This window comes from Haplochromis burtoni, unplaced genomic scaffold, assembly GCF_018398535.1.
Source record: "Haplochromis burtoni strain Fernald_Lab_line unplaced genomic scaffold, NCSU_Asbu1 Contig_209, whole genome shotgun sequence".
NCBI classification, from domain to species: Eukaryota; Metazoa; Chordata; class Actinopteri; order Cichliformes; family Cichlidae; genus Haplochromis; species Haplochromis burtoni.
Genome location: NW_024582570.1, coordinates 790,144 through 796,973, shown reverse-complemented (window position 1 = coordinate 796,973; position 6,830 = coordinate 790,144). Strand labels below are relative to the sequence as shown.

The window sequence follows — 6,830 nt, the reverse complement described above, 5'->3', positions numbered from 1 at the left end:
GTGTAGCTGGTGGTTTATAGTTTTTGCAAGAGGAACTGGTCCTATTCTGACAGCCCTGATTACCTGTGTCCGGCTATCCCACATGTGGTCTGTGGTGAGATGGCCTGATATCTGGAACTAAGGCATTATTGTTAGCTAACACTGAGTTTGCTGAGGGTCTCCTTCTGACTTTCTCTCAGTCTTATTGCTAGGAGGCTCCATAAGCATCCTGGAAAACACTTCCACTGACACCATGGGCTTAGGTGGGAATTGGCTACTTGGTTTTGCAAAGAAACATTAAGACAATGAGAACCTGTGTTGTTTTGCATTATCAAGGGCAGAAACTGTAAATGTAGGGGTGTCGTGAGAATTTTTGCATTTAGAGTAAACACAACAAAAATGACTCCGTTACCCTGGAGACATTGTGTTTTGGGGTTGTATGTCCATTTGTCCAGTTTTCCATCGTGCTGATGTTAATATGTCAGAAAATCCTGAAATGAATGTGATTCAAGCAGGCACAAAACCAAGACATCTTTGGCCATAAATAAATTGTCAACATTTGAATTTCTGCAATATTTCTCACAACTGTTTAATAGATTGAAATTTTAGCAGCATCAGTGCAGTGTGGCATCAAGGCTGTCAGCTTATGGCTCTACTGAGATGTTATTGAAACCCAGGTTGCTTTGATAGCGGGCTTCTGTAAGTTTTGGATTGAGTGTTTCTCATCTTGCTCTCGACAATACTACACACATTCTCTATGGGGTTCAGGTCAAGCATGTTGTGTAGTCAGCCAAAGACAGTAATAATATAGTCAGCAAATCATTTGGTTGTAGTTTTGATTCTGTGGGCAGATGTTAGAGTGCTGCTTTTAAAGGAAATTGGCATCTCCATAAAGCTTGCTAGCAGATGGAAGCAGGAAGTGCTTTAAAATCCTCTGGCATACATCTACGTTGATTTTGGACTTGAAAAAACAGGGTAAACCAGCAACCAACAGATGACCTTTGTATCTGTTTCTTTCCACACTGTGTTCAGTAGCTAGGATCTTAATTTCCAAATAAAATGCAAAATATAATTTCATATGGAAAGAGGACTTTAGACCAGCAACATAAAATATCTGTACATGGTGGCTCTTGATGCATTTCCTCAAACTTGAAATGGAATATTCTAAGAATTTGAGATGCACAATTTCAGATTTCTGTGAGCTATAATCATCCAAAAATAATACACAAAACACTTGAAATATAGAATATATTCAAATTTACCTTTGATAATAAAATTCTGAAATAAATTAACTTCTTGTTTAGTTTTGTTTTTTCAAATGAACTAGAGACTAGATTCATTTTAAGAACAATTCAGAGTATAAATGTAAACACGGCTTTCCCCCCATCAGTATGGACTACAGATATTTAATCTGACAGCTGTGGTTGCATTCCTGGAAAGAAAAAAATATCTCCATATCATTTTAATAAACAAGTGTGGGAAACATAATGCTCTCAAGCTTTTGAGAAACAGCCACAGTGGTGCCATGCCACCAGATCTATTCCTAAAACTAAAGGTAATAAGATAATTACTTATGGTAGAACTGATAGGACTGAACTTCTGTATCCTCCTCAGTGAAGCACAAACCTTGAGAATAAGCTGATAGATATCATGTAGGAAACAGTATCTTCATGTGGATACACTATCTATACATCCAAGAAGTGACTGTTATCTACAGCGGAAACTTTATCTCAAACTTTTTAAACTGTGTTTCTAATGTGCACTGATAAGAGAGGTATTTGGGCCATTCCTCAGTCTAGGTAATATTGCTCAGCAGGACCGACACCTAATAATCATGCCAAGTGGGGGAAAACCCAACAACCTGAAGCACATTTGAGTAAAATTTTCACTTCAGAAAATGTTAATCCATGTGAAAAGTCTCACCTAATAAAATTCATATATGTTTTTCTCCTACAGAAAATATAATGAAAGAGTTTATCATGCTGTGATTTTGGCAGTAGATTTAAATAATAATATTAAAAAAGACAGATAAAAAAGACAGAGACCATAAAAAGGCCATCTGAGAGTAATGTAGGTAACTTCCAAAATTAGCACATAAATTGTGAAAGAAAAAAGTAACCAGAAAAGCTTCTTCCTGATCTGAGATGTCAAAGGGATAAGTTGTAATATGACTGGAAATGAGGCTGAGAGGAGTGTAGTGGAACCGGACTTGATCAGGAGCTCTTTTACTCACAACAAGTGGTTTTGTTTGGCACTACCCCGTTGTTGACACTGCCAGGTTCTCATACTTATTTGATTGCTGTTGACAGACAGGACTGTGGTGACACTGTTTTACCATCGACTTAACCGGAATAATAGCCGAAATAATTTTAGATGTTCAAGAAAATTTCATCTTTGTCGCATTACAGAAACACATGTTCAGTAGATTATTATTATTTTTTCTTGTGACACTAAAATACAGTACCTTGATATTTTCTCTAGACTCCACGTGATGGACAGTGTGGGAATGTTTTCCCAGACGTTCTTTTGTGTAATTGATGTGTTAGTCCTGCCACGTGAATGAGGAAATTGAGTATGGTTGTTTTTTGTTTTTTAATTGTTGCTTTTTGTTTCTTCTTTTTCCTTATGGCTCATCCTTGTATGGGCACTGAGGCACTGCCCCTTTGGGAAACAAAATTCCCCTGCCTATAATGAAGTGTCACAGGCTTTAACCATGGTCTTGTGGTGAAAGGCAGCGTGGGAAGTTTGTTGAACTTCCTGACCCCACACACCACCACAGCACATTGACCCTCATCACGTGATAAAGGAATGTTCCTCATCTTTTGTTTTAACATCCATGGCACTCATAGGGTTGAGAGCAATTTTGCATACTATAGAATGATCACTAGCTTGGCATTTTGCCTCCCCATTCTCCTCCGGCGTTATTATCAAACAGGATTTGTGGGCCGCTCTCTCCTGCATCTTTTAAATCACTTCAAGCGCTACTGAAGCCTTTTTCACCCAAAACGGGCACCAATCTAATGGCATCATTTGGGCCTGCACACATCAAGAGAATCAACCCCCTTTTTTTTCCATGCTTAAGGTTTTGTGAACCAGGGGAAAACAAAAGGCTGGCCCAGTGAAGCGCATCTCGCCTGGCCGGCTGAATAGAGGGGCCCCTTTCATGGCTGTTTATGAGCACCCCTCTTCAAAAACACACATACAAATCACATCCAGTTCTCCCAGTGGCTCCTCTAATATGAGGGTGACGGCAGGAAAGAAAGGGGAAGGGACTGAAATCTAGTTCTGCCTCTTTCCACTTATTCTGTTCCAGTTGGTTAATTCCATCAACCAAAAAAATGTAAAGTTTTTGACATGTCACACATTTGTTAGGCATTGTTTCTCAATAAAAAACAAACAAAAAACAAGCAAATAAATAAACGAAGAAAATGCTAAAAATTATTTAACAGCTTTTTAGACAAATCAGCTGATTTCATGTGACATAAAGATACCAGAAGAATTCCAACATCCTCTAAAATGTGTGGCAACCAATGAAGAGATGAGTAATATGCACTCTGTTACAGTAACAGTGTTCAGCACAGTCATCTGTAGTTTTGTTAAGAATCAAAATTGCATAATGAAGCTGAGTAATCATCCCCATTTGAAGTCGCATAATAAAAATACTAATAGCAGTAATAGCACTTTGGGCACGTCTGCTGAAAACACTGATAACAGACAGAAGAGATAAAAATTCAACATTACAAAATAGCCACTGACGTATCAAATTTCAGTGACATTCAATTTATCCTCTTTGTGGAAGTACAGCAAGTTTCATACATTAGAAATAATGTCCAGAGCAGATACTGTGTTCCTATTACACTTTGCGGATGTGTGCATTGACATGTACGTGGAGGAGGAGTGAGCTGTAGTGTCAAACACTTTTAATAAATTGAAGTCCTTCTGCAAGCTACCTTTTCTGCTCCATGTCAAATGTTGTTCAACAGGTAGGGTTTGATGGACAGGAGGAATGCGGGCTGAGGGATTTGTTTTGTAATGGCAGTCCATTCTCTGGGTGTTCTTGAGCAAATAGTGTGGCGCTATGTCCTGTTTTTACGGGTTTCACACGTCACTGTTCAAACTCTCAAACAAACTGATCCCCAAGAGTACATGGAAGAATGGAAGAGAGCAAACAGCGCTCTAATACTTCACCGCTCCGACCTTCTGCTAACTTGACATACACACAGACAAACATGCAGTCACACACACACATACAGCTTTTTACCTTTTGCTAAAGGATGTGAGTGTGACCCACCTGATTTTTCAAGACAGTCCCACTCATTCTTAACTTTAGCTGAATCCTTACATTCTCTCTAAACATTAAAACATATTATTTATTCCATTTTTAGATTCCCCACTGTCTTCACGCAGGGAATTGTTTCTATTCATGCACAACAGGTCGTGCAATCTCTGTTGGTGGCTGCTGTGTGTCATGATTAAGCAGCAAACGAATGCCCCGGTTTGGCTCCATGTGCCAGCCTAATTGAGTGCTACTTTAATGCGTTTGGGTCAAACGCACGGAAAACGGTGGGAATTCTGTGGGAAAGTTTGAGCACTCATAAAATGATGGATTTTTAAGCACTCCCTTTATTCCAACAAAATGTAATGAAACAGCCCAATGTGTTTTTTTATTAATGGCATGGAAAAAAAATATATAGGAAACATGTAGGGCTCCCTGCTTGGTGCTCCGTGCTGTGTGTCTCAGTCTGATTTAGTTTATACAAGCATTTGTTAAGCAGTCAGGCGTGTATGTGTCCGGACTTGTGTGTCACTGTTACACTAATGCCAAGCTCCCTGCCATGTTTTTCTTTTCTACAAACATAAAAGAATCAAACACCTACAGCTTCCATTGTTGCCTCTGCGATCCACTCTTTACTGTTCTTTTCTTTTGTGCTCGTTTTAAGTCTCTCTTTGATATAGCAGGCATTCCTTGGCAGTTGTGTAACATGATTTGGGGCAAAAGGAGAGAAAATGAGATAGAAAGAAGGCGAGAGAGAGGGAGAAAGAGAGAGAGGAGGGAAAATGGTTTGTCTTGCTGCGTTTCATGTCCTGCTGTGCGCTCATATTTCTCAGCCCACTTCACAGTTGTGGGGTAGCTGGCTTATCGTGGGGCTCCTCAGCTCTTTCCATCATGCGTGGCCTAACTTAATCTCTCTTGTGTACTGTAAACTGCACCTAATAACCCTGCACACGATTAAAGCAAACATCTTAATAATGGCCTGTCTCATTATCAGCTCGCATTGGGAAAACGAAAGGTTCACTCTTGCCTCTATAATGTGGCTCACAAATAATCCAGAGAACAAGGCAACCTGCTTAGTTAGTGTCTCAAAGAAAACCAAAAAAATAACCGCAAGCCTGACGTTTTAAACGGAATTATCTGCATTTTAAGTAAAGCAAATGTTGCTGATTAATCCTGTGCTTGAGCAACGTTTTCTGCACGTCATGCAGAGACCAGGAGTGAGATGCAGGATTGAATGAATTGTGTCACTCTAGAGGGTGCTGTTTGCTGAGGAAATGTGCTTTCCTCCCTTTTTTCCTTTCCTGCAGCTCACACTAAATTCTGTTCCTCCTGCTTTCTAAACGTGAAGTCTTAAACTTATCCGACTAGCGTAAAGAAGATCGTAATAGATACAACAACCCACATTTAGTGGATATTTTACGTAGTGTATGTTTCAGATCGGACTCGACTCTAAAGGCAAAGGAAGGAAAGGATTTCGAGGGAAATAATAAGTCTTCGAGAGACTGTGTGGTATTGTGCTGCAAGGCACCTTTGACGCGATGTTAGGCCACGGTAATCCTTCTTTGTGTGTGTTCTCCTCACCTGTATGTCCCACACACAAATGCCCACAAGATGTTTACACAGGTTTCAAGCAGCCAACGAACGTGGAGAATGAGCTGCCAATCAGGCCTCCGCTGGCAGAGCGGAGACGGGGAAGAATGCGTCCGCGATGATGGTTACACCTGTGCTGTCAGTGATTTCCTGCGGTGGTATTGCAGGGTGTAATCCCTAACATCGCTTGTGTTTATGCTTGTGTTTTAGTTACAGTCTTGATACACACATGCTTTTGAGCTTAGATGGGACTTCTGCTTCATTTACTCCTCATCTTATCCCCGAGGGCATCCTCTGCAGCTCTGACACACACACAGGCTCATCTCCAGAATGTATACAGCAAACTCATGTATCCTCAGTCTCCTATTCACGTTAGATACACAAAACAAATATGCACAGAAACTGAAGACAGATGATTATCTTTTTTTTTATATCTTTTTCTGTAAAGTTATGTAAAAGGCACATTTGTACTTTTACTTTGTTCTAAATATAGAAAGCAGGAAGCTATATTTTTTTGTTGTTTTTTGGCTTGCCTTATTTAACCGGATAATTTACAGGAAACGCTAAAGTGTGCCTGTTTCCTTATGTACTGAGTATTTGAGGAGGTCTTTTTTTGTTGTTTTATATGGTTTGTGTTTCGTCACGAGTGACGCTGGCTGCACCACTGAGGTCATGAATGGGCAGGACAAACTCTCAGTGCCAGCGACTGAACTCACTTTTTATTTTAGCAAATATGCTAAATTTAGAGCTCAGCCGCAGCCAAAAGTTTGTCCCAAACTCCCTGAATGACACACCTTTCGAGAAGTGACTCTTAACATCTGCTATGTTTATCATAATTACACTTTTTCCTCTTGTTTTCCTTCTATTCTCTCTTTTTTTTTCCTTCTCACAGACACAGTAAGTGTTGCTCTGTTTTTCATTTATAAGATTTGTTGGCTGCGTTATTACTGAGAGGATTCTAAAGGAAGGGCATGCTTCAGCTGTG

General features: G+C 39.9%; 1 long non-coding RNA gene across 5 annotated transcripts in view; it reads left to right on the top strand.

The window, feature by feature from the left end:
* The window catches only part of LOC102291156, a 60,329-nt gene that overhangs the window by 37,670 nt on the left and 15,829 nt on the right, over positions 1-6,830 (top strand). The gene's annotated exons all lie outside the window — the stretch shown is intronic.